Below are 11,348 nucleotides of genomic sequence, written 5' to 3'. Positions count from 1 at the left end.
TGAAAAACGATGCAGTACATTGAAATTCACAAAGCAAAATCATTCTTCACACCAAATGCATTTGTCCACAATATCATAAGTAATAGTGTTGCACCTATAGATACACAAATCACTAAAAACATTCTTACAACCAAATCTTTATGGAATTGTTCCAATCATTAGCAAACCTAAAAATCTATACGAAATCAAATCTACAATGAAACTAATGCTTCAAATTCACGGGCCAAAGGACTGGATCTCTTTAGGGAGCTCTGACCGCACGACTTCATTCTTCTCGCTAAAAATCAGAGTGTGCATGAACTCAGCCTTCCAGTCATCTGCAGCAGCCTGCAAACAAAGAAAGGTGAAAACGATGGTTTAGTAACGGATATCTAAAACCACAGCAGGAGTGTATCAGCAAAAACACGCAAGAATAATCAAAGGATGATGAGACAAGAACAAAGACAGAACATACTTCCACATCACCAAAATCTTCAACAATCTCATCGCCATCATACGAAGAGCTGAACTTCACGGCAAAGAAACCACAATCATTACTCTTCTGCTTCGGAATGTCGATGAAAGTCGGCCTCTTTGCAATAGTCACTCAGTTAGGCTGCTTGCTCGCCTTGTATGCAGCCTTGTCGTACACCTCCTCGAGCAACCCAACAAATCTCTTCATCTGCCGGAAATAACAAAATTAGATGAAGTCAAAAACATGTTAACCAAAATAGTTAAGTTCAGGTACATAAAAAGCGACACTTGCATAAGATCCACCTAAACAAAATAGCAGAAGTTCAACTTCTAAATGAGAGCCAGTTCAAGCAGTATTACCAAAACAAAGACAACCACATATTTTGTCAACACAAGGCATAATAAACTTCGTGTCAAACAAGAGAATGTGAAAGGAGGTTCAGTCTAAGAAACACTCACGATACTTTGGCAGTCCCCGTGGAAACTCGTTCGTGACGTTTCCATATTAGCGTAAGAAAGTGAATCAAGGATGTAAATGCTCCCACAATATCTATTCACCATGTACACATTGTAGTGCGCCATTATGCCAATTGGCTTGAATAGAATCAAGAAAACCTGCCAAGAATGAAAGGACCGGTGAACACAAACTATAAAAGCATATGTACTGAAGAACCGGCATGAACAAAAACTTCTTAACAAACTCAGCAAAAGGATGCACATGAAATTAAAAAAGCAAGAGTTATGAAAACCTAACCAGCTTTGCATTAAGAAGGTCTTCTTCCTTGCGAACAAACATTGGGAGGAGACCAGCAGATTTTTCTGCATCAGACTCTGGAACTGCTGCACCGAAGAAATCATACTCCAGGCAGTACTGTGCATTCACAAAAACACAATTAAAACACCTCCCAAATGCTACTACAGCAAAACTAAGGCAAAAAGAAGGAGATAGGGGTGCAAAGAACTAAAACATGTATGAAGTAGGGACTAAGTACAACCCTGTCAGCACTAGTGAATATCTCAGAGGTCTCCGGCTTATCCTTCCACAAATTTATGAGATAATCCATTATGTCTCCTTCCATCTGCTGCCCTTCACCGAAAAGCGTATAAAGGACACGTCCTGTGAGGTCAATCACATTCGCAGGGATGGTAAACATGCAGTAGCTTGTCCTGCAAAATACAAAAGGATGGTAAAAAATATTAGAAGTTCAGATACAACAACAAACAGAAGTTCAGACACTATAACTCAAAAGGCAAGAGGAGACATAAAACAGAAGTTCAGATACTACAATAATGGCAGTTCAGACAATACAACAACAGAAGTTCAGACACTACAACTCCAAGGCAAGGGAGCGACAGATGAGGGTAACTCACTCAGAATACTTCTCCAGACCGTCTTTACTCAACACATATTGTTTCAACTTCCGGGCCTCGGATAGATGAGGGTAACTGTATTTTTTCAGGGGAGCGACAGGAGAACATCACTTCAAAGGCAATCTTGATGCTCTCTTGGAGGAAGTTATGTTCCCAGACTCAACTGCCGGTTTCCTCCTGGTGATCACAACATTCTTCCCACCTCTACCAGCAACAGTACCAGCAGCACATTTAGCATTCTTCGGGTAAGCAATCTTCTCAAAATCATCATCGGACGAAATCACTTCTGCTTCGGCTGCTTCGACTGCATCAACCTTTCTGTAGGAAGGGGTTTTTGGAGTACCACGAATACCACCAGCCTGCTTCCCCAACTTGGAAGGAATAAGGGTCCGAGGTCTATCATCTCCTATCGGAGCTGTACTCATCGGTTCCTCCCTAGGCTGGTATTCCTGTGACCCGAGGAATGAGTAGTGGTAATCGGTCAGCTCCAACGGTTCTACTGTCAAAGAAAAAAGGAAGAGAAAACATCACCATTAAATACAACTGAAGTTCAGGAACATCACAATGTGTAGTCCAACTAATAAAGATGACATGGTTACTACTCAAGCTGACCTAAAAAATTAGTTGCAGTAAAAAACTAAATGAAGTTTAGGCACAACCAGAGGCACAATTCAAGATAAAACCGATGAACTGTAAATCATTCAACTACAGCTAACAAAACCATAGAAAGGCATCATCTCTGAAGTTCAATTAGAAAAGAAAATGCTCATGTCCATTTAAGCAAAACAAAACACACAAGCAAAATTAAAAAAGATAGAAATGAAGTTCATGTACAAAGAAAATGCTCCTCTTGTTCCGAAACCAGAAGTCCAAGTTTCAGAGAAAAATATGAAGTTCAGGTAGAATAAAAGATGTAGTGCAGGTAAGCAGTACAAGTTCCAAAATACTTACATGTGTAGTAGCCAAACAGAGCTTGGAAGTCTGTCTTAAACAGGTTGGAAAAAGCGATTGAGTACAGCCACGTCTTCCTGATATCCCCGATATTCTCATGGGAATAATTTGCAAGAACCCCGTCATGATACGAATTAACATTCGTAAGCATGAAGAATCCGCAGTCGATAATGCCATCAAACGAAGTAAAAGAAATAGTGTTAGGACAAAAAAAGAAAGCCAACGAATTAAACACGTCGCAGCTTAAGTACAACTACAGTTAAACAGATGTGATAAAGAGAAAAAGTCGAACTCATACTTGTTTTGCTGCTGAGGGACATCAATCCAATCCAGAGGGAAATTGTCGATGCTAAGAGGACTGAAGGGTGTCTCCCTGTCGTTGCTGGCATCCTTCCAAAGCCTCTTGATGTTGTCGGTCATCTGCCGAAATAGGCGTACCACACATTCATCTTTTGGTCCATAGTAGGAATCGAGAAGCTGGATCCTTGAATTCTTCAGGTCAAGGAATACCGACACCCAATGACCGACACCACCCATGGAAGCAGGAAGCTCAGGCGGGTCAAAAGTAGGGAAAACAACCTGAAGCATCATAAAACACACGAATCATTAAAAAATGAGAATTAATATCAGAACAGTACAAAAGAAAAATAAAAAAATATTAACATAGTGGATCGCACTGCAAAACTAATACAGAGGCAAAGAACAAGATATTGCATTCCAAATCATGTGCATCCATTCTATCTGGACCACTCGCCATGAAGTACTTCCTCACACGGGAATCAAATTGACCTCTGAAAATCTTGTCCTAAAATAATGCAGACAACACCAACATATGTAAAAATACAAAAATGAGACGAACAAGTTTTAACTAAAATGGTAAGGAACAAAACAGAAAAGAAATCACTGTATGGTTGACTTACACAAACCCAATACGGTAGGATGAGTTTATCCAATCCCTGGTACTTCGCACGTAGACAGTAGAGTGCACACTCAGCCACATTAGATGTAAGCATTCCACGAGGACCAAAAGATATTGCGACTTCTTGAACAGAAGCTTCACACTGCTTGTTTCGGAACATAATCATTTCTCTAAAACAAGCGAATAGAAAGTAAAACAAGTTCAGCAGCAGGAACTCAGGAAGTTCATAACACATGTTAGCACAGAAGTTCAGCTATATCACAACAGGAAGTAGAGCGCTAAAAGAGGCCAGAAGTTCAGCACCAGAGAAGCAAAAAAAAGAAGTTCTGGTACATAGAGTTGGGAAGTTCAGGTAAGAAACCACAGGCAGTTCACAGGGGGTACATGGATGATGTAAATATTGAGTAGGCACAGAAGTCAGCTATATCACAACAGGCAGTGCAGTACAAAAGAGGCCAGAAGTTCAGCACCAGAGAAGCAAAAAAAAAGAAGTTTAGGTACATAGAGTTGGGAAGTTCAGGTAAGAAACCACAAGCAGTTCACAGGGGGTACATGGATGATGTAAATATTGAGTAGCTGCACTCACCTCTTGGAACGATCATTCCTAAGCCTAGTTACACTGTAATAAAAGTCATCAACCTTCTTTCGGACGACATCAAGGTCGCTATCTGCTCACCAAAAAGAAAATAGCAATTAACAGCAACAATCAAAGCACATAGATTCACGACAGTTTCAATTAAGACCAACATTCAAGCACAAACATTCAAAACATAAGCACATCTCAGCTGCTACATCAGAAAAAAGATAAAACCACAGCATCATAGACATCACAACCCATGCATTACAAACCTCCACCCACATAGAAAACAGGTTCACTTAACATTCTTTACAACCCACACGACAAACAACAAAACCAGAAGTTCAACTTAGACCACACAGGCAGTTCACAGGGGATATCATGGACTAAACCAAACAACGAAGAGGGAAGGGGATGGGGAAAGAAGAGAAAAGCATGCTCCTCTCTTCATGGACCCTTGCCTAGACCAGTGGCAGCACTGGAATGATCAACCTCCTCTCCATAGCTATCGCTTTCGGTATCTTCATCATCGTCTCTAGTAGACGTTGCAGCGTCGTCGGGAAGGACACCAGCAGCAGCTGGAGCAGCTGGAGAATCTCAAACAAGAAAAACATTTGGTTGTGCCTGTACAGCATCAACATCAACTGATGGCTCTGTTGCAGGAGACTTCTCCGGGCTTGCAGCAGCACTACCACCAGTTTGTACAGCAGACTCAACATGATCTTTCTCCAAAATGGTGTCTCCATTTGTCTTGCCCTGCTCAGCATCAGAAACCTCAGCGCCAATGGACAAAAAAGGTTCAGTCAGGACCACCCCATCGGAGCAGCCGGTGCCTGAGATGGACATGTCTGCAACCTTCTTTGGAGGAACACTAACATCATCATTCTGCTGCTGCAAAAAAGAAACAAAAAGTCATTACAAAGGGCTGACTGAACCTCATGCACAGGGGCAGCAAGTCCGTCTCAGGGGCAAACAAGAAAATGGACAAGAAGAATGGTACCTTATTTTCACTGCCATGAACCTCATCAAGTATTAGGCCACTAGCGGGAGCAGGTTCATGCACAGGGGCAACCTCATGCACAGGAGCAGCTTCATGCGCAGGTAAAACATCCTCCTCAACCCTAGCATCATCATCAACAGCCTACAAAAAGAAATCATGTAGAAAACAAAATACCTAATCAGCAGAAGTTCAGATTGCATAATCAGTGAAGGTCAGCTATCACAACTGACATATAATGGAAGTACAAATACAGTAAACATAGCGGGTCAGATATCAAACTACTCTAAGATACAAAAGGGAACAAAAAAGGGCGAGTCATGGAAGTTCAGGTGCTGTAGCAGTTGAAGTTCAAGTTCTATAAGCAGAGAAGGTCACATAGGAACACTTGTGCTAAAAAAACGGTTTACGACACATGAAATCAATAATGGTCGCCTATGACTACAAACAGTAATAACTGAAAGCTAACATTGAACATTATTGCAAAGAAATATCATAAGCCAACATAAACAAACCTCTTTGGTACGCTCCACATGGACTCCTTCACGACCCGAACAAACAGAATCCTGCCTCTGAATTTGTCTCACAACAACACTTGCCTCATCTTCAAAAGGCTTGCAACGAGCATCCTGCATTTCCTTGAACAGCTCAACGCTAGTCCGGAGGTGGGAAGTGCTTTGACGAAGCTCTTCAAGAAATTTAGCTTCAATAGATAAGACCCCCTTCGAAGACTCAGCATCAAATCCGTGTCTGGGAGGAAGAATCCCATCATTGCGACTAAGACGCTCAGCAGTTGAAGGAACATGAGCCAACTCCCCACAAACAGTTTCAAGAAGACTGTCAATCCTAACCAGAGAAACATTGGCAGCTTCAAACAAATTCTCGGAAGAAATGCCACCTGCAGCACTCACACAAGCAGAAGAACCTCCTGGATCTATAGGGGGGCACTGGTATTAACATCCCGGGAGAATTCAAATCTTGGGGAAGTTCCACTCCCTAGGCCGGCAGAACGAGGCATAGTTAGAACAGGACGTTCAATGACCCTAAAGAACACAACCTCAGCCTGTGTCTTCCACTTCATACAAAAACAAAGTCAACGCGTCAGAAAACAAATGAAGGAACATGGGGACAAAAAATATACAAGACAATACCAGAAGTTCAAGTTAAACTACACAGGAAAGAATAATGCATAGAAACACTCATAGGCAGTCTCCCAAGCACCCAGTTGGCTGGGTCATCATCACCCTTCATGACCAAATCAGCCGCAGCAAGCTCAAGAAGCTTGGCCTGATCCATGAAATTGATGCGAGGGGTCCTCAAGTCAATATTAGGCGTCTTGCCAATGATAAGGCAGTCCAGATACATAAGCAGCGGCGCGATGGCACAACCTATGACAGCTTTTCCTCTGTTAGTACCTTGCTGATACCTAACAACAGCACTCCGAATATCGTCAACAACCAACTGGCAGTAGTCCATGTCTGCCATGTCCTCAAACACAAGGTTCTCGGCCATTGCTGCCTCCCTAGACACTCGTGTAGACGTTCCAGAGATAACCACCTTCATGAAAACAATAAGGTAAAACACCTGCAGAGCAAGATCATCCTTCGTCTCATCCTTCACAAGTTCACTGAGGATATTCCGCAAATCCTTTGTCTTGATGTCCTCACTCCTAGCATACCCAAGCTTGCCCTTCAACCTCATAACAGCATCATCGAAACCATCATTCGAGGGCCTAGTGGGGTAGAATTACCTTGAGGGAACCCAAAGAGATGGTGAATAGCATCACTTGTAATACGTATAACCTTGTTCGCCTCACCCATGTCCAAAATCATGGTTGAAGGGTCAATCCTCGTGTAGATGTTGCCCATCAAAGGACGATAAATGTTGGAATCAACCTTCAAGTCAAACACACAACCAAAACCAGCCTTGATAACCCTCGCCTTGTGCCTAGCTTGTAGCATTTTCGCACATGTCTTGACCTCTCCTAGTGAGCAGCGAACCGTCTTGTTAAAACGTTTTGCCTCACCTCCTCCTTCGCCACCTTCTTCGGGCGCTTTGCCTCCTCTCTTCCTCCTCTCAGGCCGCTGCACAAGCTGATACTGAAAAAAATACATTGACAAGGAAAAAAGCCAGAACAATGAGACACACAAGCTTCACCGAAAATTCCACTAATGCCTACATACGCACCACATCTCAGAAGTCCAACTATGTCTACATAGGCAGTACAACCATGTATGACCAGAAGTTAACATGCTTTCAAAAATGTTGGAAAATTACAAAAGGAGAAGTTCAACCATGTATACCAGGGCAGTAATCAAACATGTATCTCAGAAGTCCAACTATGTCTACGTAGGCAGTACAACCATGTATGATCAGAAGTTAACATGCTTTCAAAAATGTTGGAAATTTACAAAAGCAGAAGTTCAACCATGTATACCAAGGCAGTAATCAAACATGTATCTCACAAGTCCAACCATGTCTACATAGGCAGTACAACCATGTATGAACACTAGTTAACATGATTTCAAAAATGTTGGAAATTTAAAAAGAAGAAGTTCAAGCATATACACTAAGGCAGTAATCAAACATGTATACAAACAAGTTGAGCTAATTTCTTCATGTATATACCCAGAAGTCCAACTATGTACACAAAGGCAGTAATACCATAAAAGCAAAGCACGTCGGCTAATTTATTCGTCTATATTGAGATGGAGCAGAAGGTTAGCTATGTACGCCAAGGCAGTGCTAAAAACAATAAAACTACAGCAACAGCGACAAATGCTCTAAAAACAGTAAACATGAGACATTCATACCTGATTAGCGGCAGCATCATCATCGACGTCGTCCTCATCATCAGCATTGAAATCAGCATCATCCTTGTCCTCTGGATTAACACGAGAATGCTTCTTCACACCCTTGTTGACCTTTGCAGGTGGAACCCTGCACTGCACCAGCACCAAGGGGAGAAGGTGTAGGCGCGGCAGTGGCAAGCACATGAGGACTACGGCGTGCCATACCACCAAGGACTAACCCTTCATCTTCAACAACTTCTGCAGGCCTTGAAACACGTGGGCTCCTTCGAGGAGTAACTGCACCAACTACTAGCTTCCTCGCAGTAGTCTTCTTGATTTTCTTCTTAACAGGGACAACCATGCCATCACTACCACACGGCATGTCTTCCTCAACAGTGAGCTCAGCCGCATGAACAGATCCAGGAACATCAGAACCTTTCTCAAGGAGGGCCGCCCTCTTCTTGTCAAAATTTTCTTGCTTCTTCCTCTTACGTTGGTCCTCCAGGAGAAGCTGAAAAGGCACATCCTCGGGTTGGGTGACAGGTTCAGTGCCATCAACAGACTGCGACTGCATCTCTGACATCTGAAGAGAGCCCAAAGGATCCGAAACGGAATCGCAAACTTTGACTAACGGAGCCACCTCCTCAGCAGCCGCAGGGGTTTCTGATAAACCCAACTCAGATAAAACATCGTTGATGGTGTTCACAGCTTCCTCCTCTGTGGACACATCTGCAAAGAACACAAAAAATTGAAGCAAAAAATAAAAAAAGTTAGGAACAAAAACAAAAACAAATGACAAGAACAAGCTAAAAAAACATGGCTCAAAATTTTTAAAATGAAAAGAAAAAGGGTTTCACATACTAGGTGAAGCAAGAGCTGCAGAAGCAAGATCCTCAAGGCTTGAAAAATTCTCAAGGCTCGAAGCAACCTCGGCAATCACAGTCAAAGGGATGATGGGTGATTTAGCCGCATCGGATATTGGAGCATCAGTATTAACCTCCGAAGCTCCATCTTGATCGCCTGCATTTTTTTCAGAACTATTCAACTCATCACCAACTACAAAAAATGCATGTAGAGAAGGCAGCTGAGTTCTAATCCGCAATCCTACACCAATGGGAATTCTACTTTTACAACAATGTCCAATACCCGGAAGTTCAACAATACCTAACAAAGCAGTAAACACACAAAAAAAACTAAAAATCTACAAACTAAATATAAAAACAATCTACAACAGAGGGGCTACTACATATATCATGAATGTCCAAAAGTTCAACGATACATAACAAAGTAGTAAAATAAAATGTGCATAACAGAAGTTCAACAAAATTTTATTACAATCAAACAATAATTAAAACAAGAAGTTCAACTATGTGACCCAAGCAAGTAGCACATAAAAAAGATGTAGCATGACCACAAACAGTATTTCACAGGCAAACTAAATATCAATGCCATCAACATGATAACAAAAAAACAAAGATATAAACTACAAAAATGAGACATCTGGGAAGTCCAACAAAACTTGGTGACAAAGTTTCACCTGCAAAATCATCAACTACAAAGTAAGCAAACACTCTACTAACTCAAACTGATGGTAAAAAGCATACACATAACCATACTAGAAGTTCACACTATTAAGAATGGCAGTCCAACATGAATACTAAGTGAAGATATGGGCAGACATATATGAGAATAATGCTATTTAAAATACAAGATACAACTACATTAAGATACCTAGAGAAGGTTTTGAAGCCAAGACAACACAACCGCGCTGATGAATACAACTCCAAACACTAGAACAACCTGCTAAAAATAGGGGATTGATTGCATATAGTTAGCAAGTACAAAATTGTACAACAAAATACAAAAAGAAACTGAATCAAACCCTAGGATGAAACAACCAGAACATACCAACAAAGGATGAACAGTAGCACATCTAGGCAAGCACAACAAAAAAATGTATCCATAAACTAAATACAATGTCACAGACATAATCTAGACTTCGAAATCCACGGCACTGATGCAATTAAATACATCAGATCCAGCATCAACCATCCATCACACCACACAAGTATGAAGGGACAAATAGCACACACAAGCATCTCACAAACAAATCTGACCATGGGGAATTGAAATCCAACCACCACACGCACAAGAACCCTACCTAATCTACCACCAAACCATCAGAAGAAGGGGGAGGGAGGAGGACGCGAGAGCACACAGAAGAAACAGGCAAGCCTCGACAGATCTGGCGAAACTAGAAGCAAGCATTAGGAGGGGGCAGCACTTGTACCTCTCCAGACGACTCCAGCACGCACGAATCCGCGTCGGTTCTTCCACTCCCCACGATGCCACGCGCACCTTGCAACCGCGCAGGCAGTTGCCGCCCTCACTTCAGAGCATAAGAGAGCGGGCTGGGCGAGAGAGAGCGGGGCGTGGGGGAGAAATAGGAGCGGGGGCGTGCGCCGGTTACTCCAGCACGAGGGCAGGGGACAGGGACGGAGAAATCAAGGGGAGTTGGAGGAGAGGAAGGCAGCGGAGCGACGGAGAGAGGGGAGAGAGCGAGCGACAAGGGGAGAGGAGTTTTCTGACAGGTGGTCGCGAGGCAGATGCTCACTTAATACCTCTCTGTCGTGGGACTTGCAGCGCCACTGAATTTACAATTTTACCCACCAACAGCTAAAATAGTAAATACATGTGTAGATAAATAAATGCACCATTTGAATGCATCTATTATAATGAGATAAGATCACAAAACAGCACAGCTGATATCCTCAAAACCAAAAATAGATGGCAAATACAGTACTAAAGGAAGAAACATACATACATAAATATGCCCCTAAAAAAACAAGAGAAAAGAAGTTCAAAAAATAAAGAACAGAAGTTCAAGTACCCTAATAAAAGAAGTAAAGGAATAAGAATAAAGAAACAATAAAGAAACAAAAAGAAGAAGTTCAACTACAAAAACAGATGAAGTTCACCCTAAACCCTAAAAACCCTAAGATAGATAGTGGGGTCATGGATGCGACGGACTCCCTCCGCATGCGACGACGCGGCACGCCGCGTCGTCGCCTGCTCCGGCTCGTTCCTATCTCGGCCTCGCAGGGGGAGGGGAGGGGGGGTCCCGACCCCCCCCTCCCCCTTGCTCGGCCTCGCACTACCGCATTGCTGCACGCTAGGATTTGACACGACGCAATGCGGTTATTCTGTTTCCACCCCCACCGCACGCACCCTATACCCTAAAAACCCTAAGATAGATAGTGGGGTCACGGATGTGACGGACTCGCCTCC

Source organism: Triticum dicoccoides, chromosome 4A, assembly GCF_002162155.2.
Source record: "Triticum dicoccoides isolate Atlit2015 ecotype Zavitan chromosome 4A, WEW_v2.0, whole genome shotgun sequence".
NCBI lineage: Eukaryota > Viridiplantae > Streptophyta > Magnoliopsida > Poales > Poaceae > Triticum > Triticum dicoccoides.
The sequence above is the reverse complement of the archived record's forward strand: the minus strand, read 5'-3'. Positions refer to the sequence as shown.